The sequence below is a fragment of the Vipera ursinii genome (assembly GCF_947247035.1).
Source record: "Vipera ursinii genome assembly, chromosome: 4".
NCBI classification, from domain to species: domain Eukaryota; kingdom Metazoa; phylum Chordata; class Lepidosauria; order Squamata; family Viperidae; genus Vipera; species Vipera ursinii.
The window spans coordinates 58,746,083-58,772,272 of NC_139514.1; the positions used below are offsets into that span (position 1 = coordinate 58,746,083).

Genomic DNA, 26,190 nt, shown 5'->3' on the forward strand with positions numbered 1-26,190 from the left:
GCGACAGGAGGGAGTTTCATCATAAGACCATTCTCGTGTGTCGTCCCCCCCCCTCCCTTCTACCTCCATGGAAACCTGCTGCGCGATTTGCTTGCTAAAGGGACAGCTTTGAGGCAAGCAGGCCGCCTTGCAAAGCGAGCGAGCAAGCGGGCCTGTCCTCCCTTGACAAGGACAGTTGGCATGTGTGACAGCTGCACAGTGGCCGGGGATTATCTCTCTGGCGCACACAGCCGCCTTTGCGTGGCAGGCAGGAAGGAAGCCAAGGGCAGTATCTCCCGGGACTCAGGCTGCAATTTTCGGCGCGCCCGAGAGAGGCAGCCTGAGCAAACAAAAGCTTCGGCTTTTTCTATCCGCAGCTCGGACGAGGTTCCGCACAAAGACGCTTTTCCTTGCCGTTTGACCCAGCCACCCCCGCCAGCACTGGGCTTCTCCCGGCAATCCTAACCGCGAACGCTCGCGGCAGCTTTGGTCACGTTCGCTTCCCGCTCCAAAGACCGAGGAGCAGAGCGTTTCAGAACAAACCTGCCCCGGCCGCCTCTCGAGGCCTCGGGAGGAGAGCGCGGTGCTCTGTGGCCGGGTTGGCCGGCCGGCCGGCCGGCTAACCGGCCGGCTTGCCTTCCGCCGCTCGTTCACACGTTTGCCTGGGCGCTGCCAGCCAGCGCTACCACACAACGGCAAGCTCCCATTTGTAGGCCTTGGCCGGGAAGAAAGAGCTAGTGTGCGGCCGGACCCCAAGCTGGCTGAACGCCAGCAATTACGGGTTCCCGCTCTGGCGCTTCCCTCTCCAGCTGGAGGTGGAGTTGGCGAGGGAGCGCGTTGATTACAAGCGGCTTGCGTGATCGCGCGCAGGATTAGGGCTCGGGCTGAGCGAGGAGGAAGAAGACGGAGGCGCCATTTGCTGCCGCAGCACAGCACCTCCCGGGCGAGAGAAAGCGAGTGGCAGTCGGGAAACCTCCACAGGGCACACTGAGGCGGGGAGTGGAAGGGGCGGGCGGGGCCGGGCTGTTGACAATCTGCTAGGCAGAAACTTACTAGCTCCCGGCCAAGTGGGAAATGCGGGTAGTTTCCAGTTTCCAGACATAGTAATAGGAAACCACATGGCGGAAAGTCCTACCCTTAGCCCTGTACGAGTTGCAGGCTGGCGCAATACTTAAAAAGGGCGAGACGACCGCTTGCATTCCCTAGTGAAGACGTTCGTTCGTTTAAAAATGAAAAGGGGGAGGGAAGATTGCACCTAATCTCCCAAAAAAGATTTTTTGGGGTTTTTTTGGACAGGACGGTAGATGAGACGGTAATATACATTCAGTAAAAAAAAAATGCCGCTTCCCATAAATTTCTATTCTCCGTTTAAAGCAAGGTGGGGGTGGGGGAAATCCGACAGCGCTGGGCTGCTCCCAAGCCTCTAGTGTTAAATCGAGACCGACTCAGTCAACCCCTCGGCTAATCTCCCATACGCTAATTGAGAGAATGCCTTTATGAATGAATGCGTCCGACTATGCCCTTAAGGCAATCGGCGTTGCCTACCTCTGAGAGGGGAACTGGTAACGAGTCAGGCACATTACGTCAGACTGGAGGTTTTTCTAAAGAGAAAAAAAAATGTGGAAATAAAGCTCGAGGCTTTGGTTCCTGATGAGAGATCCTGGCTTAGAAAGGATGGGGGAGTGTTGCTTTGAGAAAGACAGCCCACCCACCCACCCCCCCGTCCTTCCCTTTCCCGCTGATTGTGTTAAACTGCCTTGTGTTTCAGTTGGACAGGATGCAGGTTAGTTATTAATGCTCCGGCTGCATGAGTGCTTTGTCAGTGGATCCCTGACGTGGTACAGCGAGCTAACAATTAAAAGTTAAGAAGCTGCCCTCTGCAAATCTTCCTATTGTTGATACCAGGTTTCTCTACTCAATAAACAGGAAAAGGTTAAAAACTTGAGCCTGCCCGCCCACCAATTTATCACTGGTAGGCCAAATGTTTTTTTTTTCACAATGGTGACTTCCTCTGAAAATCTAAGGCTTGAAAGCCACACTTCCCACCCTCCTTCTGGTTTTTTTTTTTTTTTTTGGCCAAGAATAAGCTCTCATATGAATGTTGTTCACCATTTGCAAGCAACACAGCAGGAGTGATAGCCTCTGACCGAAAGACTAGACAAGCTTGAAGTGACAGGCGCCGGGAAGTCCTCACTGCTGCTGGTCTTCAAGGAGCAGCCGATTAAGAGTGAGGTGTTTCCTGCTTTCACAGTGGGCTTTGCGCTTGTATTTGTGCATCAAACAGCATCTTGCCTGTAGGTTCAACCTACAAACATTTCTTGGCAAGACAGATAATGTGGCTGATTACTTATGTCTGTTTTCCAGTTGTGTTGATGGAGCTGGGTGGCCGAAAAGGAAGATTTCAAATGTGGAGTTTGCTCGCCAGGGCTCTTCAGTCTGAGTCATATTTGGTGATCTTCTTAACGAGGCATGCTGGTGTTTTGTTTTGTTTTTCTATGTTATTCATTAGCAGTAGGATTTTCTTTGAGCAACACTTGAAGAGCATTATACTTGGGAACTTTGAGAAGAAATTAGAGGGCCATCATTAGTTTATCTACTTCAGTATGAACCCTGAAAAGATTTAGGGTGAATAAAAAGAAAAAAAAGATTGATCATTTAATTCATATGCCAGTCTAGCATTCGGTTCTCCTGTTTGAGAAATAATGTTTCCTGGGTTAATTGAAAATAAATAAATATTACTTGCCATAAAGTTAATGATAGAAACTATTTAAAAACATAAAATGTGGCACTCTTCAAGATTATCTGGTAGGTGTCTTGAAAGATGTAAATGGGGTAATTATTAATTCTGACTGTTACTTGTGCCTGAATCTTACTTACAGAATAGATTATATCCAACTTAACTGGATGCTATTTATTTAAGAATTTGAGCAGAGGGCAACTTTTGATCCAGCTAATTTGATCCAGATAATTTTATTTTCCTTACAACACAAATGAATAAAGTACACTAATAATCTTCTCTTTCCCTTTCTCTTTCCACTTCTAGTTTGTTGTTCAGAAAAGGGATGAGAAACCCACATATTACCAGCAACAGCAGAATTTCAGAGTAATCCTTAGTGACCTGATTGTTAATGAGGTAAGTAGATTTGACCTGTAATAAAACATTGTGCTGCCCTGTGTGATATACTGGAATCACTGTAACATTAAAAAGAGCAATAAGCAGCCTTTTCAATCTACTGGAGCCAAGAGATTCTGATAAATGAATACAGCAATGCTTTAAACGGTTTTGTATTAAAAAAAAACTGACAGGCCAAAGTCTTTCAAAAATTTTGATTCCCAGTATTAAAAACATTGGGAATGAGATTGTCTCAGGGTCAGAGTGAATGGCTTCCACTGCAAGATGTATGACCAAGGATGCAATAGAATAAGCAGTTTTTACTGGCTGAAATGGACAAGGTCTTCATATGTGTAGGCAAAATAAGGAACATCTGAAACATGGTAGGCCAATGTAAGTTGTACTGAATACAGCTTATAACTACATATAGAGAAAGAATGGCTCCATAGGTGCATCATACAATGTGATCTGCCCTGATTATTTTTTTTAAGAACCAGTGCCAAAGATTTATTTCCAAGTAAGTACACTACATTTGCTTAGGACTGCAGTCCAGTCACCATTGAGTTCTGACTGATGAAGACTTTGATGAGAATTTGAAGCTTACATCGTCTTTGGAAATATCACTTTCCCTTTTTTTAATCAATAGTCCATGGGTCAAACCAAACAACGCGGTCCATGTTAAGTAAGAAGAAATCGAGGAGGGGGGGGTGGCGGTGTCAGATTTCCTAATTGTAAAATCAGGCCAAGAATAAAAAAGCTGGCCTGGAGACAACCTAGCTTTCATTTAGGAGAGCAAACACGGCGGCGGCGCAACATTAATAACTGGGCCTTGCCTGTCTTTTAATAGCTGTTAACGTCAGTGAAGGCGCGTGAATAAAGGTGTTGAAAAGAAGTGGAGTCTCAAAGGGGGGGGGTTCTTTTTCTCATATGCACCCCCGCGCTTTTTTTTTTCTTCTTCCTACCAGGCAAGGCAACATCTGCTGTATGTTGCATAACGATCTCTCGGTTAGTCGTTTCAATGCAACCTTATTTGCATCAAGGAAGAAAGGCGAATGTTTTTCGGCTCTCCTCGAGAGCCCTCCCCCCACCCTGCCTCCGAGCCCTGATTTGCAGCCTCCTCCGGCGGGAGAGCTCTCCCTAATTACAAGATCTTTTCCAACAGGGGGCGTGTAAACCCAGCAGCAGTTTGACTTCAATTCTGCCTTGGCGACATTTAATAGATTCTGGCAGCGTTTTCACTTACAGCCCTTCGTTAGGAGGGGGAATCGGGAATAATTACCCGGCAATAAAATATCTCTCATGCACCGAACCTCGTGGCGCGAGGTCTTCGCTAGGAGGCTATTACTCTTGTCAATATTTTTTAGAGAAATATATTTGATTGTGGCTCCCCTCCCCCCCCCTCCTTCCAGCCCTTTTACACACCTGACAATTAGAAGAAGCGGGTGCGCACACACGCGCGCACGGGCACTCCTGCTGATTCGCACTGATTTCTGTGGAATGTGTTTACTCTTCCATTTGCATCGGAAGCGGGCGATAAATTTCATGTCCAGTTAAAAGGGGCTTTTACGGAACGGGGAGGAGGAGGAGGAGGGGGATTCTTTTAAATTGTCCTAGGTATTAAAATCGAGCTATGTCTGACTTCCAGAAAAACTGCGGCCATTGGGTGATTTGATTGAAGGACTGTGGCCTTTCGCTCTAGGCTGGGATAATTGGAATAGGAACATTTGGGGACCAGGGTGTTATTTCTTTTATTAGGCCCACAGATTATTGGTAGTTGTGCTCCTGAAAAAATCTTCTAATCTAAAGGCATTCAGAGTTTTAGGAAAGCTGCTTTCAGTACTTTCAGCCTTAACCTCAATCTTCCCAGTGACTGGACAGCCTGTTCCCCCCCCCACACACACACACACGCCGCTGCAAAAAAATAAACATCGCCTGCCTCCCTCCCCAAATGAAGAATTCTTCCTGAGTTAATGTGTGCATTTCATTTCATGGAGAGACAGGGACGCATGTTAATTGGGTGGGGGTGGGGGCAGAGTGCTTATTTGTTTTAAATGGCTGCCCTGATAGAATGGAAGGAAACCACCCCCACCCCCATTTGTTCTAAAGAAAGGGCTTTTGGCCTTTTTCCTATCTCATAATTCATAAACAGGCGCCTATAAAACAAAAGGTGAGGTGTTTAATTTTGATATGTTGTATGAACGTAGCCAACTGCCTGCTATGTGATGAACCAAAGTTAAGAAAGTGGTGGTTTAGTATATGTTATTGATCCACGCTTAATCTTACAACCTTGAGGTGGAAATTGTAACTTTCCAGTTGGCTTGAAATCTGGCATTTCTTGTCTGTATGATTAATGCATACCTAAAAGTCTGCAAGGAAAATCAGAAACAACTCTCTTTCCCCCCACCTCGTAATGGGTGATCCATTCCAATCCGTTCCTGGGATCCGTATCTCTCTGCTGCCTGTTTTCCCTCCTCTGCTAGAATAATGCTGGTTCTCTTGAGGCCCAATGCAAAACCAGATCAGGTCAGATTGCTCATCAGGATCCAGCTAGCAGCCTGATGAATGTAAAAAGAGAAGCATAGTCCAGCACATGCTGCACCTACCAGATAGGACACATCCAGCATGTGAGAAAATATAAATGTATGCATTCATTCATCACGTTTATAGGAACTGGGATGAGTGGCTCAGGAAACCTGGGCAGCAAAAGAACTGCCTTCCACCCTGAGGTATCTGGGCCCATTTGGGATCGGCTACCATAGTAGTTGCTTCCCCCTTTCCTCTGGTCATGCCTGCTCTTGACAGGGAATCCGATTACCTCACCATCCTTACATTGACAGGCTGGCAGTCGCTCCAAGCCACTGGCAGACCTTGTTCTGTCAGCAGCAGCCCGCCTCTCGGAGGGCTGCCTGCAAATGCCGAAGGCTGACACTCTTCCTCTCCCCTTCCCACCCAGCCATGAAGTAGATCGATCAAACAAATTATATTCAATAAAAGCTAGCAGGAGGCAGGAAGCTGGATCCAGGCAGAGCAGCAGCAGCAGCAGCTGCCTACACATTTTGGAAAGGCTGCCAGACGAGTAAATAAGAGGAAAGGAGGTTTCCCACACAGGCAGACTGATTTGTTTCCGACTCCCAAAGAAAGCTGCAGTAATGGAAGTGGCCCCAAAGACTAGCTCTGTGGCTAGAGCAGACATGTCAAACACAAGTCCTGGGGGCCGGATCCGGCCCGCAAAGTGGTTTCATGTGGCCCGCGAAGCCATCCTGGAAACAGTGAGGGAACGCCCCCCGCCCCCCTGCTGCCTTGGCCCTGGCCCAGAGACCCTCCTGCCAGAGACCCTCAGATCTGTCCCACTCCTGCCCAGGCCCCCATAGGCACCCTTGATGCGAACAATGTAGAGCTGGCCACGCCCACCCAGTAGGCCATACGCACTCTAGCCACGCCCACCCAGTAGGCCACGCCCACCCAGGCCATACCCACCCAGCCCCCTGAGGGCAACCGCAATGCTGATGCTGTGGCCCTCAATGAAATTGAATTTGACACCCTTGGGCTAGAGTCAGGCTGCATGCTTTCCTGATCTAAGTGGGATGAGCTCAATTGGATGCCAGTGGTTTCACATGACCATAAGGCACCATAAAGCACATTTATTTGGAAAAAAATATTCTTTCTGGACTTGAAGAAGTTAAAATCTTCTAAGAGGCTGCAGATAAGTTAAATTTTATGACCACTCTTTTCCTCAGATTTAGCACCTAGTCAAGCATGGTTGATTGAAAAAAAGAATCAAACTTGGGAGGTACTTGGATAGGAGATCCTTAAGAACGTCAACTATGGACTGGACTAGACCCCCCCCCCCACACACACACACACCAAAAGAAGGCTATGACAGACCTTTCATATTGTTGCCAAAAAAAAATTACAGAACTATGACCTTGTAGTCAAGCTCAAGTGGAGGATCCTTTACATTTGTGCTGTTTCCCATTCAGAAAAGCCTTCAGGTTCCTACTGCACTGGATTATTAGAGGTTGTATTTATGTAAATACTGGGTACTTGTAACATGAAAACAAATTCCTTGTCCTGCCGGAATGGAATAATGTGAGTCACAGAAGGAAATGTTATGGAAAATCATAAGATATGCTAGTCAGATCCTTGAACAGGAATCTGCTTAGTCCCTCAGGGAGTCGATCTTTTCACAACCTTTGTTGCAGAAAAGCAGCCTCAGAACAGACATTCCCCTTCAGTATTAAGCCTTCTGATTTTACCTTAAGCCCTGTCCTCATTTGCACCAAAGCCCTGACATCTTTCTTGCCTTGACCCCAGAACCTCACCCTTAGCTTCTCCCAAGCCCCTGAACAAAGCAGCCTTAAGTCATTATTAGCAACACAAGTATGAAAGTAGAATCCCTCCCTTATTCTGAAAAGACAGTCTTAAAGTATCTGAAGCCTCAGATACTTGAATCTGCATCAATACCTATTACTTCAGAGTAGGTTATTAGTAGGTGTAAGCAAAGGTGTGTTTTGCTCTGCATTTTCTTTTCTTTCATTCTTTCTCCCCACCACACCCCTCTCCCCCCTCTCCCCCCCCCATCCCCCACAATTCTGAAAACAACTCTCCAGGCTTCCAACAAAGTTGAGAACAGCAAAATGTACTTTATTTATTTCATGGTGTATGGTGTGGGAGGAGAGGAAATGATGCTAATCCACCTCAATGGTGTTCACAAATGAATCTTTAATTGGAGGCTAGGGTTTAAATGCAGACAGATCTGCCTTTCCTCACCGCTTTCCACTGGCACTTCCTAACTGGTTAATGATAGAAGGATTTGCTTCCATTCTCTTTGAGGTTATTTTCCCTAGTGTGTTCCCATGCACTTTTTTTAATGTCTCAGGATTTTAACTTGGGAAATATCCAATGGCATGTGGAAAGAGGAGTAGGCTCACCAACTTAAGAGAATTCCAGATAAAGCCTCAAAGTCAGAGTTACCCCATTGGTTCTGTAGTGTCCTCCTTAGTGAGTGTTCTCCCACTGGGTGGTGATAGGTTGAAAGAAGAAAACAACACAGCTAAAAGAGAAAAACAGCTATCTTGCTTATAACCACTGGCATATTCTCCATCTAGGACAAGATCATTTTGGCTTCATCTTAGGATAGATACTCACTCTAGAGGCAGCACGGACTTCCATAATGGAAAGGGCAACTGTTATGTTACCATTGTTTTGTGCTGATTCAAGTAACAGTAGGAAGCACCTTAATCCAATACTGTGGAAAGTCTTTCTTCCTCCTTTTCTCGTTTTTCCCCTCTTTTAGAATGTTCTTTAGTGACTCTGGATTAAGTGGACTTTTCTGCAATGCTTGGGCTACAAACACACAGATGCAAAGTAAAGCGTAACAAAGAGTGTAGGATCACGTTGTTTCTGGATCTGGAGCATAACAGTGTCCGCTAATCTCCCATCCTGTTCTTTTCCCCCACTCATTTAAAACAATCTGCCTACTCAGTGTCTGTCTTACATGTAATGTAAATGAGAGTGCATCCTTCACATTACAAGGATTATTTAAAATGAAGTTTAACTTCCTGAATCTCTTGAATAAGCTGGGTGTTTCTGGAATGGCAAAATTGACCTGTTATTGAAGAGAATATATGTAACTTCATAACAATCAAATAAAATAGCAACCTGCGAGCTCAAAAAATAAAAAATCTATTTAACCTTCTTTTTTAAAAAAAAATCTTGTGAATTTATAGTGGCTGCCATTTCTTGTGGATATATTTGGAAAGTATTGCTGAGATAAGGAACACTGGAAAAGCTTCCAAACTGATCTTGCCTCTATCCTAGTGCTTTGTCTTTATTCATAAAATGCAGGTATTAGTCAATTAGAATCAAGAATAAAAAATGCAGAAATGAAAGGTGGACATTCTGTGGTTCACAAAGATTGGGGGTCTGCATAAATCATCTTAATTAGTCATGCTGTTTAACGCTGCTAGAAGCTGGAATCCAACATGTTCTGGAGGGCACAGGTTACCCCTCCCTGATTTGAATTAGGCTTCATCAACTGGTGTCTCCAGAAATCTTAGCCAAACTCTGGTTATCTGCATTTGCCATTCTGCTAGAGGATTGTGGAAGTTGAAACCTATTACATCTAGAGTCATAAATATATATTACAAAGTTTGAAAGAATAGAATTGACAAAGCTTGTTATACATGGACTTTAAGTAGGGGGGGGGTAGAGAAACAGCATTTTTCTAACCTGAATATTAATGAATAACTGCCTAGAAAATGTTTAAGTATTAGTCTAGTTTTACCAGCAACATGTTGCTCAACATCTTACTTGCAGGATTAAATCCAGCTTCTCAATGAGTTAAATAAGAGTTGTGTGCATATGCATAACTCACACTAAAGTTCATGTGTATGTTCAGAACTGTGGCTTTAATCAATAACACCCTAATCACAGAAGAGTAGTTGTTTCCCTTAAACATTTGTGCCAACTTCTTGTAATGAGGTACACACACACACACACACAAAGGCTTTTTGAAACAAACATGAAAGACCAAATACCTTACATCTCAGCTACAGATATGAATATTTCTCAGTGCAGATAAGACACCTTTGTCACTCCTGTGCCATAGTTATGGTGCTTAAATAGCTATTAGGCAATCTCTTTATTCAACATATATTGACGGTGAGACCTGAGGATTGTAATATACCTGAGCCATACCGATTGGGGTATATCCTTACCAGGTATGTGTATATATATATATATATATATATATATATATATATATATATATATATGTGTGTGTGTGTGTGTGTGTGTGTGTGTGTGTGTATGTATATGTATATGTATATGTATATGTGTATATGTATATGTATGTGTGTATATATATATATATATATATATATATATATATATATATATATATTATATATATGTGTGTGTGTGTATGTATATGTATGTGTGTGTGTATATATATGTGTGTATATATATATATATATATATATATATATATATATATATATATATATATATATATATATATATATATATATATATATATAAAGCATGACCATCTCCTGGGCTGTGGTGGTAGAACCATCCTTTCTTGAACTATAGATTCCTCATATACTTATGTTTTTATGTATTTATTGCTCAAAGCAGTGAGCCTACCTAATACACCTCCCTCCTCCTATTTTCCTCACATCAACTCTGTGAGGTGGGTTAAACTGTGAGAGAGTGACTTGTCCAAAGTCACCCAGCCAGCTTTCATGCCAAAGGCAGGATTAGAACTCTCAGTCTCCTGGTTTCTAGCCTGGTGGCTTAACCACTGACTAGACCAAACTGGCTTTCATGCCAAGTACAAGAATCCCAGTTGGTCAGATGTGAGCTTCCTATGGTAATAAATAATGTAGTCTGCTTTTTCTTTCAGGCCAGTGGATAATAAGGAATGCATTGGAAATCAAGATGCAAAACACAGAAGCACGTACTGAAAGATTCACGCGGGGGTCTGGGAGGCTGCATATGAAATGTTTGTGCCTGCCTAAAGAGGAGGAGTATAGAGTGTGATCGATATATTTGAGTTGGATGTTTAGCATTGAAGCCAGCCTCTGAAAGTCTAATTAATAGGAGGGTCCAGAGTGACAAGAGACTTTGCCTTGGGGACACAACAGAATACAGGCTCCTGAAATTGACTAGCTCTGTCTGGAAAGAGACGGGGAAGACTCCCGTTTTTATTCCCCTTAAAGGGCTGTGGAGCTGATTCACAGGTCCTACAGAAATTGTGCTGGATATCTCCTCATCACATCTTCTTTCCAAGGATTTCGAATAATGCAGCACGATCTCTCAGATAGCTTCCAGGATCTGTGGCCTTGCTGTTAACAAATGCTTCAATTTGGGGTGGAGGCTGTCAATTACCTGCTGTGCTGTGAGTCAGCCCCCCTCCCCCACCGGACTGGAAAAAGAGCTGTGGACTGTTAACCTCCCCAGCCTGGCAGAGCCTCTTTCACTTCCCCTTTCTGTCTTATGACATATTCTCTCCCCACCGGCCACAAAGCCCAAGCGAGCCACCCCTGCCTCTCCCACACCAAGCGGGTGTGCTTGCATAGGATTAGTCAGCTCCTTTATCTTGTGAATTATCGCTATGTATATATCTACATTTGAACCATTGCCATAGGTCACCTTTTGCTAGGAATGAGGGGGGCTGTCTTCCTCCCACCTTCAATCTGGCTTCTTTCCCTGTCTTTTATAACCAGAGTGGGAGGGCATTCTTAAAAAAAGAAAAGAAAAAGATAAACCTCAAAGCCCCTCAGTCTGAAGCAGTTAAGTGTTAGTCTGTTGGTTCCTCTACAAATATTCAAGCCTTAAATGCAGAAAAGCAAACGGTAGGTTTGCCAAGGGCTTGATTTCCCCCCCCCCTTCTTTGTAAACAACCGGCCTATGCCATTTAAATATGTCATTCAGTCTCCAGAGTCAAAGCAGCTCTAGGATGAATGAAGAAATACCACCAAGCTCATTTTCTTGCAAATTAAGTCTGAATATTCCAAAATAAAGCAATTTATCTGTAATTTACCTGGAAACAAAATCTATTAATCTCCGTGGGAATGAACTTTCTGAAATGTCACAATCAATACAAGAATTTTAAAGCAGACCCCTCTTATGGGCGTGGGATCAAGCTCCCTGTCATTTGAAAGGCACTAAGTTTAGAGGGGGGGGGGAAATAATGACAGCGGATATATTTCGGAGAGCCGTTTCTTTAGTTATGCCTAGCTGCCTTCCGTATCTAGCGACAGAAATGCGAAGGCCCTCCTGTTTGTTCCTTCGCTCTAGGCGGAATTTTATTGCCAACTTCTCTCCAGCAAGGCGCCTGCTACCCGGGACCCATTTGGCGGGAGGCGTGGAGATGCGCTTCTTTTCTCTCGACACGGCCGCCGGCCTTTCATCTCTTTCGACGACGAGGTTTTTGGAGATCTAACCGGATGGGTAGCCCTCCGCGACTCCTCTTCACCCGTCGCTTCGCCCTGCCTCCCCCACCGACCACCCCGATGCTTCTCTGACGGCGAACGCCACGTAGGCGGCAGCCTATAAATAATTTCCATTATGTTCAGCTGACAGCGCGAGACGATTAATTTTAATAGCTGTATATTTGCCTGGCTCGCCTAATGCCCGGTAATGAGATGAGAAGCCACCCAACCCCAGATGGCTCCCTCTTTCGAAGGGAAGACGGAGACGGCGGGAAAGAGAGAGAGAGAGAGAGAGAGAGAGAGAGAGAGAGAGAGAGAGAGAGAGAGAGGAAAGGACAAGCTGGCCGGGCTCCCGCGGGCACCGGCTCTCCTTAGCCGGAGCAACTCGGCCGCCGGGCCCTGCAGCGTCACGGGCCTCTGACTCGCCCCCCTGCCCTCCCCGTGCCTTTCTTTCTTTCTCGGTGTCCGGCCCATTTCCTGCCCTCGGCGTGGGAGGTCTCGGCGGCCAGTAAGCCCGGCTCCTTCCACCCTTGCCTTGAAACCTTGGAAGAAATGGTGGCTGGCTGCGCGCTCGCGTTTTCCTGCTTGGGAGCGACTGAACTTTTGGCGCTGCGGCCGGCTGGCCTCCGAAACCACCCCCCCCCTCACCCACCCCGAGCCTCGTCCTCCTTAAAGGGAGCGGGGGGGGGAGGGGATCGCGGATCCCAGCCCGTCCGCTTAATCCTAAATCGCCGCCCGACCTCCGGGGCTGAGAGGCCAGAGGTTTCGCCTCCTCGAGCGCGCGGCTCCGCCTGAGGTGGCGGGAAGCCCGCGCAAAAGGAGCGGGCGCTTCTTTCCGAGCGTTCGAAAGGTGGGGGGAGGGGAGGGGTGGGGGAGCGGCGCGCGCTCGCGCCTGCGGGCGGGTGCACGCGCTTCGGTGCGGGAGCTGAGAGTAAACACGCCGCGGCCGCTCCTCGGGCGGCTGAGAGAGAGAGAGAGAGAGAGAGAGAGAGACAGAGGGGGGGGAGGGGAAGGGTTCCTCGCCGTCTCTCTCGCTCTCTGCGATTGACAAAAGCCGAACTGAAGAGGGAAGCTCGCTGGAGCAGCGCGGCGGGAAGGAGGGTTGATGGGGGAGGGGGAAGCGAAGGCAGGGATTGGAAACGCCGCGGAGGGGGGGGGAGGACTTCTCGCTCCTCCGGGGGTGGGGGCGGGCTTCCTGACCTCCAGCCCCGAACAGGCTGTGCCTGGCTCTGCTTCCTTGAGCCAGGTGGGCTGGTTCTACGGCGGCGAGAAGAGAGCACCTGTGTCTTTCCCTCTGCCCACCTCCCGTCTACCTCCCCCCCACACACACACACACACACAACCCCCCCTCCCCTCACTCTCTGAACTACACAATACTAATTGCCACAGGTAATTGCGTTTCTCTTGAAGGTCATTTGAAGTCCCGGGCTGCGCGTCTGCTCAATTCTTCTTTCCTTTCCCTTTTATCCTGGCGAGAGGCCTCGGTGGGCGCTTTCGCGTACTCCCTCCCCACACCCACACACACACACACACACACCCGGGCTCTTGTGGCTGTGTTTTAAATATAAATGGGCGGCGGGGGTGGAGGGGGGGGTCTCCCTCGATTAGGCTGCGGTCGACGCAGAAGGGCCGTAGCCTCTCTTTTTTTTTTTCCTTCCCCCTCCTCTGCCAACGTCGAGGTAGTAGACGCGAAGGGAAAAACGGAATAAATAAAATCTCCGACCGGCGGATTCCGCCTTAGTTCTCAGAAGCTGAGGACGAGGAGGAGGGAAAAGAGTAAAAGGGAAAGGCGAAGGCACACAGAGTTTGAGGAGGAGCGGGTGGGTTTTGTTGTTGTTTGGTTTTATTGCCAGAAAATAAAAAAACAAGTAGACTACAGACACGCGCCCCCCCCCCACTCTAAAAGGCTGGCTGAGGGAGCCTGCCCGGAGCCTCAGACGAGCACAAGCACGGAGCAGCTCAGGGGAGAACTGCGAGGAGACGAGACGGGTCTAGAGTCTGACATCTGCAAGTACTAGAGCTTTTCCTAGAATTAAAACAACTCCCTGAAGCAGGAAGGGAAAGTGCAGTGAAGAACGGGCCTCTCTCTCTCTTTTCAGGCTTTTATGTGAAGTTGGAGAAAGGTGCCCCCAATGTGTCAGAAAGGTGAAGAGAAGTTTAAAGGACCAAGCTGGTTTGCCACTGAGTCTTTCCCAGGACCGTTCAAGCTTTCCTTAGGCGTACAGTGCTTTTTTTGTAAAAGAAAAAGGTGCCGGAACTCACAACATGTCATACAACCTGCCTTGCATACCCTAAAAGGTTCCATCCAAAAAAAAGGTGCCGGAACTCCATTCTGAGCGTTCTATGACAAAAAAAGCCCAGGGCTTAGGACTCCAGGTTTGCATGAGGCACTGCAAGCAAGTGTGTCCAGAGCTTCTGAAACCCAGATACTATTAAAAGTAGAATGGAAAATAAGCTGGGCTGCATTATATGGAGGCTCTCAGTCATCCAGCTCATGGCTGTCCCAAAGGGGCCTTTTAAGGAGAAAAAAAGGCAACTGTACTTACTGATTTTCCTTTAAAATATTTCACTTTTTATCAAGAAGCTTCTTCAGTTCTCAGTCACGTGCTTTTGAAACCTGAACATGTAGAAACATTTTAAATGGCATTCTTGTTTTCTCCACGCAAACCTGGACAAGATTGATTTAGCTCGCTAGTTATCCATTGCTAGTTATAGGAAGCAGTCTAAAATAACAATTGCTTTGGTAGATCTCTCTGCAAACTAAAATACTTTTCTTAGTGTATGAAATCTAAAGGCTTCATGACATTCTTGAGATTAGTGCAATAGCAATTCTACTCATCAGCCTTGTGCCTTGAAAAATACAAGAGTCTGTCTGATCAAAACATTTAAGTTTACATTCACAGTCAATACTACCCTCACAAAAGCTCCCAGATCATCTGCAACACCCCCACCCCATGTCACTACAATCTATTAGATTCTAGAAACAGAATACATTACACTGAATAATCAGTGGGACTTTATTTTGAACAAGCACCTAATTGTTTTAAATGATCGCTTATTTTAACTGAAGAATTAAGCCGATGCTTAATTTTATCTGAAATTAATGAAACTTATTATTTCACTTACAGCACTCAGCATTTAATTTCTAAGCAATTACTATCTGTAGTTGGACCTGAAAACTTACCTATAAGTTCAGGTGACAGAACAGTTTTATAAACTTTTGATATTTCATTTTCACTTTGGTTCTTAGGTATGGCTACCAGATTTAAACAGAAAAAAAAACAATCAGGACGCCATTATCTGGCATATGAACATCTTAACTCTTTGCTGCCATTTCATGATCATGTGGATTTCTTCAGCCTAGACCTGATAGTCCTGCTTAAGAACCTGTTTCCAATTCTTTGCTACTTCCAGATGTCTGACTTCGATTCCCCATTATAGTTTTCTCAGACAAGATGGCAGAGGGATTCTGTGAGTGGTAGTCCAGACACCTAGAAATTGCCCAGGTTGAGAAACACAGCCTTAGGAAAAAGGGAAGATAAATGTCCTTCGACACCAGATCAATCATTGACCTACCAGTTTTTCTTGGCAACAATACATAAGGAGTTTGCTATTTTTTTCTTTGATATACTAGGTGTGACTTATGCTGTAGGACTTAAGCTCCTATAGCTCTGGAGTTTCCTGGTGAAATCCCATCCGAGTAATAATCAAGCCTAACCTTATGTAGCTTTAGAGCCCAGAAAGTTCAGCTCATTGCTGTCACACTCTGAGGCTGTTTAAAAACTCAGGATAAATACATCAGGGAAGAAAGAAAGGTGGAATGGAATGAATGAATGTATGCACAAGTCTGCTGGAGGGTAAAAAAAAAATGACAGTGAGAGGTAACTCTGTCCCACATTTAAAGATTTAACCCTGTCATGGTTAGAATGAATATTCCTTAGAACATATCTTCTTCCCTTCTTAAAATCTAAGAATATAAGCAAGTCAGTGGGGCTTTCTCATACTTTTTAGGGTCTTCATTTGCATATTTCTATTTCATCTCAAATATGCATGCATGCAAGTTTGACAGTACAGACTTCTACGCTTGGCTTTACATTCAATTAAACATGCACAAGATAGCAGTATAAAATTTCTACCAGCCTCTTTTATTTCCTAAATTCACAAGAGTGCTTCCTTTTTATTTTCAGCTATTTCAAAGTTTAGGGTAATGGGAAAGGGCCACTTTCTCATAGAGCGTCACATTCTGCAATTGACTGGTTCAACAATCTCAAAACAAAGGATGAAACTGACAATAGAGCTGACAATTGGATAAAGAATAGTGGGAGGAAAGAGGCCTCTTAAGCAGGAAGTGGATTAAAGATGCAGTTCTGAGCTGCAATTGATCTACAACAATACAGTAATGAACTCCTAGCATATATATCATCTGCAGACTGAATATGGAAACTAATGTAACACTGCCATATTACAGTTCCCCACCTAACACCTCTTCTGGGTAGAGGAGTGAGTATTACACATTCAAATGAACAAAACTGTAGCATTTTCTGATTCTTCAACTCTAAATATAACTAACCATCCATTCTAGTTAACAAAGGGGTCTTTTTTTCCTTTTTCCTTTTTTTCTAGAACAGTCTTCATTCATTGACATTTCTTTGTTGATTTCTCTACAAAACTAGCTTATCATAGCTTTTTTTTTTTACAAGGTAGACTAGCCATCTGGACCCATTCAGACTGCAAAATAACAATAGCTTTTCGGAAGAACCTAATGCTTAACAGGACAATCTGAGAATATCAGATTAGAAAATATTTATTATTATTCAGAGTACTATAGAGTGAGAAATCTGGGGAATTAGATCATGAGCTTCATCTGGGACAGGAAGGTTCAATCCGGGTCTGATGGGGTTAAGCAGAGATAAACTGGGGTTGACCTTGGTCTTATGTACAAGACTGGGAGTAAAAGAGTACCGCTCCCTTTTTGATTTTACATTTATTTTTCTCCATACCAAAGATATTAATCCATAAATTAATTCAGCTAAATTAGTTTGTGATTCATTGCCTGGGATTATTTTCAAACCAAGTAAAGAAGGGATTTTATACCAATATACTATTATTTGGCTACTTCTCATTAAAAATTATTTAATTCAAGATCAGCCAGACATACTGAGCTACTTCTAAACATGCCTTCATTCACAAAAATACTTTCCATTACAAATTAACATGTCTGCACCTCTCTGTCTTTGGTATTCAAATTGTTGCCATTGCCATTCAGATCAGTTTATTGACTATAGTGATGAATTCTGACCAGCCCCTGGACAGAGGCCCCAGATTAGTAGAGTTGCTTTTGGTCCACATTTTGTACCAGCTTATAGAAGGCTCTGCAGGTTGCTGCCTGTTTTCCTCTTCTCAAGATTCAATCACATGGGAGGTAGGATGTACCTTAGTTTTGTGTTTATACCAGAAACAGACCACTTTCTTGCCTATTCTATTCAGTTATCCTTTGTATTATATTATTACTATTCTTACTATTATATGATGTACGGTTGATGGGTGGCATATTATGCATGGGATTTTATGCTTCTTTAGCTGAAGCTAAACAATTAGTAATAGAAGCAAACCTGGGACAAATGGGATTCCAAACCAATGGAAGGAAACCACAAGAGTGTTCCAGAATCTTTACTTCTTTATATTCAGGAAATCAACATCACTTCCTGGGTTAAAGTACTGATAGACACCTAAGCTTCATTCCGATCATAATTCTGAAATGAAAATATTGAGAATTGAATTTCCTTTCAGTAGGGCTGCAACATGAACTAAGGGAACCTCAAAAGCAAAATTTGTAACTCTGGTATGCACATTGCTAGTTTTGGAAAGTTAGTGTGGTACTGAAAAAGTACTACTGGATTGAGTTTTCCTTCAGAGTTACTTTTCACTTATTCAATGCGGTATCAATTATCTAAGTCAATCTATCTATCTTCTGATAATGAGGAATAGAAATAATTCCAATCAAATTATTAGAATATAAGGATAATTTCATACACTCACGGCACGTGATTCTAACTTAACAACAACATCAAAAATTATTTGTCTGTGAAGAAGGAGAGACAAGATCTGCCAATACATTTCATGTACAGATTTGATGGTCTGTAATTTGGCTTGTGAAAGGCACCCCAGTCTCCCAATACTCAGTCTCATTCCATAGGTATCCCCCCATACTCACATAGATGTTTCAGTGATTTTGGATTCTGCTTTTAGCAGCGTGGCATCTTACTCCCATAGGAAAGGCTTCATATAAGGATATCAGTCTTTGACCCAGTTGATGGCTTTCAAACAAGCTTGCCTTCTCTTTGGGACAGTAGGGATTACATATTCCCAGGATGCATTTAGCTCCTTCTACCAGCAGGTCAGAAGTCAGAGTGCTCTAGAATTGAGGAAAGACGTGGTTGGCCTCCTCTTCTTTACTCCTAATCAGCTTGGTCTGTATTTTGCTTTAAGACTGTTACCCTTGCCTCAATGTCTTATTTCCTGCCATAGCATATTACTCCTAGAACAGGGGTCAGCAACCTGAAACAGTGAAAGAGCCACTCGGAACCGGTTCCCTCACAAAAGGAAAAACTGGGAGCCACAAAAAAATGTGTGCGCATGCGCGTACATGCACACATGCGCAGAACAGGGTTTGATTGAAGAGTGGAGCCAAGGCGAAATATGCACCTACCCTGCATATTTGAATTGATTGGTTGAAATTTTTTAGTCCCGCTTTTTTTTGGGGGGGGGGGGACTGCACATGGCAGAGGACTGGGAGCCGCGGGAGATGGCTGAAAGAGCCGCATGCGGCTCCGGAGCCACGGGTTGCAGACCTGTGTCCTAGAAAGTCTCCTTCACTGATGCTACAGCAATAAAAGGCAATGTAAGATTCCTTAAGGGAAGGATCAAAGAGGAGGTGAGGGTAGGCTAGTTTACTTCCACCTTCTCAAATAAATAAAACTGGGAAGAGCTTCTAAGGTCTTCTAAGAAAAGAAGCTATTGCTCAGAGTAGACCCATCACCTGGAAAAAAAAGCCTAAGCAAATAAACAAAAAGGAACTATTACAACACCTCCACTGAAGCAGTTTTTCAGAGGAAAATCCTGCATGGAAATGGAAATTGTGCTGAATTAATCATAAACCCCAAAGTAGTAATTAGGGAAGTCGACGAGGAAAGGCCAGGGAACATTTTGCAGGAGATGCACCCATGAGATTGCCTAAGCAAGAAAGGAGAGGGAGTAGGCTGAAGTGAAACAAGCCAGAGTCACCACTACTCATACCGCCAGCCATCCTCCCAGTTTGTCATGGGTCAGAGAACAGACTGCCTTTAAAAAAAAATAATAATAATACAGAAACCTTTTCGCAGAGATTCCAAGAAGAGCTGAGCTTTTTAATATATGGGCTGCAGGGTGAGGGCTAGAGATGACCTTCCGGAGAACTACTACCCTTCTACCCAAATGAGCCATTTGTGTCCTTCGGGAAGTCTTCTGACGCCTTCCTTTTACTTGGACGTCCGCCCGTTCCCTCGAAACCACCCCCACCCACCCACCCCCTCCACGTCCAGATTGTGACCCTGCAGAGCTCTGCCTGCCCGGGGTGTCAGCCAGAGCGCTCCGTGAAAAGGCTGGCCCTCTGCCGCCTGCAGCTTCCCTTACAAAGAAGGGAGCGGGGGGGGTGGGGGTGGGGGGAGCCTGAGAAACGCGCTTCTGCCGGGCGAAAGGCAGCAGCAGCAGCCCGAGGGAGGCTGGGCGACAGCGAGCATCCTAAGGTGGTGGTGGTGGTGGGGGGGAGAAACCTCTCGCTTTGCTTCTATCGGTGCTTGAGGGTTTACAGCACCAAGCCGCATCAAATAGGGCAGCGGCAGACAAGACGGTCTCGGTCCCAGGGGGAAAAGAGCTGGTGGCCCTGCACGGGCATTAAGATCTTGAACGGGAGACCTTCCCCTTCTTCCCGCTCCGGGGAAGAGCTCAGCCCGGCCCAGCGCGTTGCCGCTCCGTTCCTGCTCCCACAGCCCGCCTCCGGTTACCCTGAGGCACCCGAGCGCGGCTCCGCATTTCAGCGCACTCGAGCGTTGCCGGAGAGGGAGCGTCTGCCCGGGAGGATAACCCAGGCTTAACGCGGCCCTTATTCGCCGAGGCAGGCAGTTCTTGGCCAGATGCCAGAAGCTTCCTCCTTCTCCCCCGCCGCGCCCTGAAGTGCCCTAAAAGTGCAGTGAAACTCGGGGAATTTAGATCCGGATGTGGCAGGAGCGATCCAGTTAAGCCTGCCTTTTCTGAAGGGAGCAGTCCACGACGACTATCCTAGCTCCTCGTTCAAGGCACTCGGCGGTACTATATAAGAGCTCGAGGGAGCAACTTGGTGACATTTAGGGTTTTGAGGGTTTTGCCACGCGTGTGTGTGTGTGATGAAGTCTTCTCAGAGCCCGGCCTATTTCTCTTTTACTCCAAAGAAAGCCAGATCCCGCGGAGTTTCAGCGAGGCTTCTGCTTCAGCCAAAGCTCGATCTACAATCTGAAAATACGAATGCGTGTACGAAAGTACCAGGGCTCGGAAAAGGAACTTGGCTAGGCGTGTTCAGGGGAATGGTGGAATAGGTCTGAATTAAAATCGGTCTAACTTACGAGTAGAGATGATTAGCAACTAGGGTTGGTTTCCCCTGTGTCCAGGGGGCAAGGCTCTAACATGGGCAGCTCCTGTATTTTTGCCAGCTCGCTCTCTAGGCGGGCCGGCCGTGGGCCTGGCACTGTACTTATGGAGGCAGCAGACGAGACCACAAGAACATGGTTGATTCTCGCTGTGCGTCCCGGCCTTGGCTGGGACCCAGAACCCTAGCTAACTCGCCAGCTCTGGATGCCAGCCAAAGCAGCCAGCTGAGAGGTACCGCCGCAGCTTTCCTACTGGTGCGTGCTTCGCCGTGGCTGCCGCTGCTTTCCGCTCCTTCTCTCGTTCCCCGGCAGTGCAGAAGCGCCTCCGCTCCGAGCCCCCTCGCTTCGCAGGGGATGATGGATCGTGCCTGGCGGGGGTGATTTGGTGTTGATCGCACATTATCGCTGGCAGGTTGGACTGGTTGCTGATGGACTGCTTCCACCAGCGGCGCCTGCCCCCGCAGCCCTAAAGAGAAGGTGTGGTGTAGAGAAAGCTGCTCTCTCGCCGTTGTTCTGTTTTAGCTCTTTCTCTCGATTGAGCGTTGGCACTTCTAGAGCAGAGACGGCCACCGCGTTCGCTCCCTACTCAAGAGAAAGTTGCCTTTGGGGCTGCCAGCGGTCGGGATCTGCAGATGCTCCCGTGTGTGTCGCTTTCTGTTTCCACCGTCGCCGATCTTGGGAGCCTGAGCTCCAAAAGAGAACCCCGATACTGTCTATTCCACGTGACTCCAACGCCTTCCTAGGAGCAAAACGTTCGACACACCGGAGATTCAGCGGGTAGCCCCGGTTCGGTCGACTTGTCCCCTCCGCCTAGAAATGCTGGATTTCTTCATCCGGCATCAAGAAACTCTCGGCGTCCCGCGTTGGAAGCGTCTGCTGCCGGCGCTGTGGAAATTCCCACTGCCACCTCGTTCTCCCAGATCCCTGGTAGGATTTTACTGTCCTCGCTGGTGTCACTGCAAATGAGCAGGATTAGGAACTGGCAGCCTGCCACCTCTGCTGCCTGCTAGACGGAAAGCCCAGTCTTGCCAATGGCACGTTTCTAGTCAGAGTGGAAAATAAACAGTCCAAACATATCCAAGCCCCAGCGCAATGTTTATTGTGATCGAAGGCTCCCTGGCAGGGATCCCTCCCGCCAGATGCTCCCAACACATTGGAAGGAAGATTAGCCGCTGCCTTCTCGTATCAGGTTAAGCCACCCTGCGCTGGTTTGTATGAGTGGGATTCAGAAACAGGCCGGTTTCTGTGGAGTGAAAACCAAGGCATATGACTCATCCCGGAGAAAAAATTGGGTTTTGGTCAAGTATCCGAAGTTGAACAAATTATGGCTCAGCACAAGATGTGAATTTTTTTAAAAAAACGGCCCTTCCCTTACTTCCGGTATAAACAAGCTACTGAATGCCATGGCAATCCCTTTCTTCCACTTTAGTCACAGGATAGCGGCCTTATTTCTAGTTTGTGCTTTAAATAATATCAGCTCCGGCCTTTTTTAAAAATAGCTGGTTTTTTTCTGCTCAGTCTGAGGATTGGTATAAGCCTATAAATTTTCTTCCCCTTTCTCCCACCCATTCTGGGCAGGCCTACTAGATCTGTACTGTACAGATCTGAACGGTGGCAAAGAGAGATTAAATTTCAATTTCTTTGCGGCCACCCAGTAATCGTGGTCCGGAGTTTTAGATCTTAGAACTGGAAACTTTATTGTGACTGGCCACACTTCATGAAGTAATGGTCGAGTGTCTCTGTGTTGTGAGGAGAGGCAGAACATCAGCAAATCACCCCCTTAAAATATCCCCTCCCCCCCAAGACCAGAGAACAGAACAGTTTACTAGCTAGGATCGCAATGGATCAGAACAATCTACCCCAGTGCTGGCAAGATGTTAAGCAGGAATCTTTAGGGCCAAGTTACCAGGAAGACCTCTGCTTCCCCGGTCTTTGCTGTCTCACGAAGGCAGCACGGACTCCCAACGACCACTGCTTCTACTTACGCCTCTGCCAAATCAAATGTCGGTCTCCTGAGATGCCTGTTGTTAGTTGCGAAGTCGTGTCCGACCCATCGCGACCCTATGGACAATGTTCCTCCAGGCCTTCCTGTCCTCTACCATCTTCTGGAGTCCATTTTAAGCTTACGCCTACTGCTCCAGTGACTCCATCCAGCCACCTCATTCTCTGTCGTCCCCTTCTTCTCTTGCCCTCAATCTTTCCCAGCATTAGGCTCTTCTCCAGTGAGTCCTTCCTTCTCATTAGGTGGCCAAAGTAATTTGAGTTTTAGCTTCAGGATCTGGCCTTCTAAAGAGCAGTCAGGGTTGATCTCCCTGAGATGCCTAGGCTGCGAGAATTGGTTCGATATACTGGGGGGGGGGGGGGAAGAGCGCTTCGAATATTTTCAAAGTTCCACTTAGGTAACCCTCTCCCCAAGACCCCGCCACCACCACCCCCAACCCCCTAGGATTTCAGCCTCCCCGGTTTGTGGCGAAGCCGACGGGGTAGGTATGGCAATCGCCTGGAGCGTAGCGAAAGAGCAGCACGCGCTCCGAAGAGGAACGTTTCGATTTATCGGTCCTCCCGGGGTCCCTTTTCCCAACCCTCGGAGGCCCCCCGCGGCTTCTTTGGCTACCAGCCCCGCCGACGTGCCCCAAGAGAGCTGGGCTTGGAAGACGGAGAGAGAAGTTCTTGGACTTCGGCACGAGTGCGGGTCGACCCCACAGGACTGCGCAGGCGCTGGCGGTTGCCCTGAGCCTCCGCTCTCCGGAAAGCCCTTTGGAATGAATGGCGGTGGCGGGAGCGGCGCTGGGCGGACTGGACCCTCTCCGAGCAGGTTAGTGGATGCAGAGGAGGCGCGAGTCGGCCAGAAGCGGGCGGATCGAAGCAGGGAAGATTTAACCCCTGGGCTGCCGAGCGTCGCCCCATCCGCCGGCTCGCTCGGCCACCAGCCTTCTCCCCTCAGCCCAGGCTGTCCTCTCGGGGTGCTGGTGTCAAACCTGGGGGTGGGGGGTGGGGGGGGCTGTTGAAAAGGGGGGAACCTTCCACCATCCCTCTTGGCTAGGAGGGGATGCCGGGCAAGCGTGGCAGGCGGTTTTCCCAGCCCTCTTGGGGTTAACGCCTCCCTGCAGGTTCAATTCGCCAAGGATTGTTTTTCTGTTTAGAAATCGGAGAAGCGAGGACTGTTGACAGGGAAGCTATTCCTCTGGAGAGCTCAACAGCTGCTCTCGGGCAGGCAGCGCCTTGGAAATCTATTTAAAGGGAGAGAGAAAGGGGAGGAGAACAAAGCGGAGATGGAAGAAGCCGGGAAGACAAGCCGAAGCTCGGAGGGGAGGGGAGGGGAGGAGAGAGGGGGGGGGAGGAGGAGAAGAAGAAGAAGAGGCGGAGAACAGCTACGAAGCGCCGCTTAGCTGTGAGCCCCGAGCTCTCACATCTGTACGTGCGATCGATGGCGAGGATAATCCTGGTGAGCTGCAGACCTTCGCCTTCTTTGCTCCCCACCTTCTCATTCCAAGAAAGAATGAGAAGGTGTCGGTACTGAAGGCTTTCTGCCTCGCAGTCACGTCCTCTCTGTTTAATAGTAATTTTTTTTAAAAAAAAAAAACACCAGGTGAAGGGGGAAATCCCAAATCGAGTAAAATGGGTCGATTGACACTCTGCCCTCGTTCACCGGTGACGCGAAATCCAAAATCTTAAGATTGAAGCAATCTGCCCTGGCTTGATAAACTGGTTGCTTGTGTGGTATGGCTTTGGTTGTAGAATAAACTCATTGTCCAAAGGAGCGAATTCAGGGTGTGTTTTGCAACACCTACTAAGAGACGATTGAACTGGGGATCAGTCTGATGGAGGAAAACGCATGCAGGCTTAACTGTCATCAAAGCCCTCTGGGTGGGTGGGGGGAGCGGGGTGTGCATAGGGCTGTGCTGTTTCGGATAGAACCCGAACTGCCTCATCCAAGTCAAAATATTCCGATGTGGGTTTTTGTGGGAAACCCCCAATATTGAGTCCCAAGCCTTGAGATAATCAGCATAAATCTATTATTTCGATCCAACTGGCCTATGAATCTTTTCCAAAAGAATGCACAGTAGTCTCGACACGTTTAGCACAAATTTATACTAGACCTACCCTTTACTCTTAAAATAAACATGGGGAAGGAAGGCAAGCGGTTCTTAAATTGGTGCCACACAATATAAATAATGCAGCCTCCTCTCGGGTAGGAAGGATTGCAGCCTTATCCGTGAAGCCCCCCCCCCCTTTCCCCACAACCAGACGAAACCTTCTGAGATGTCAGTAGATAACAAGATAATTCTCCGAAGCAGCTAAACCTGACCAGGCAGGCTATTTTTTCCCCCATGCCTCCTGGCATTAAGGATTCAGTTGCTTCATTCCTAGTGGATTGATGAAGGCCTTCCACTACTCTGTAGGATGGGCATCGGCGTCCCACGTGGCTGGTCTCCACTCACCCAGCTGGGTTACAGGGTGGATTACTGGGTCCTATCATGCACACACACACACACACACACACACGCCTGCCCTCGGCCTCCCAGAGAACAGTTCACGCACATGGTCCGCATTTGCAGAGGTAACAGCCTGTTTCCTTTCGCTGCAGGCAAGCAGGCAGGAAGGGAGCGAGGGGGCGAGGGAGCAAAGAGGCTTCGGATCAGAGGAGGCCGATCCCAAGCCCCGAGGGCCTGGTGCACACACCGCGGTCTTCACCGCAAGCCAAGGCCCAGCGGATCTCGGTCTCTCCGCTGGGCTGCGTCTCCGGCAACCTCCTCCGCCAGCGCAGCATGCAAATGTCCCAGCACGCTCCAAAAGACCCCGCGGCGGCGGCGGCGAACTAATCGGAGCTCCTCCGGCTTCCTTTCAAGCTACCCTTTTGTGCGTCGGCCCCTCCGAAGGAAAGGGAGGGAGGAAGTGGGAGCGCCGGTGCCTCCCTCTCCGCTGCACTGAGGGAAGGTGAGGCCTCCTCTGGGAGAGGAAAGGAGAGAGCCCCAGCTGGCGTTTTTCAGTCAAAATAGAGGCTTTCCGGTGAGCAAAGGAGGGAGCGAGAAGGATGGTCACTATTCCTATCAGCTGGACCTAGCCTCCAAGCTAATTTTAAAATATAATCTCCCTTCTCCCCATAAAAGATTGGCAGCAACTTTGCTTTCCCCTAGCAGTGATTGGAAGCCGGAGTTCAGAACATAGTTGTGCCTAGGCCAGGGGTAGGCAACCTCGGCTCTTTTATGACTCCTGGACTTCAACTCCCAGAATTCCTGAGTCAGTATAGCTGACTCAGGAATTCTGGGAGTTGAAGTCCACGAGTCATAAAAGAGCTGAGGTTGCCTACCCCTGGCCTAGGAAAATTTCCTTCGCGCCATGCCATTCCATTCCATTCCATTCCATTCCATTCCCAAGCCAGTGGTGTTATCTCAATGGTCGAATGGATTACCGGGATTGATAATACCATAATATCAGGTTGCATAACTTGTACCATGTTACCTGGAATGCAAGTTATGTGGAATAATTTGAAGGCAGC

At 47.2% G+C, this 26,190-nt stretch overlaps 1 long non-coding RNA gene across 1 annotated transcript; it reads left to right on the top strand.

Moving 5' to 3' along the window:
- The first annotated feature begins 2,222 nt into the window (after positions 1–2,222).
- LOC310639811 lies at positions 2,223–11,756 on the top strand. The gene is made up of 3 exons (XR_014492407.1): positions 2,223–2,446; positions 3,023–3,112; positions 10,500–11,756. It is a non-coding gene; the product is annotated as an uncharacterized lncRNA (long non-coding RNA).
- Positions 11,757–26,190: the final 14,434 nt, after the last annotated feature.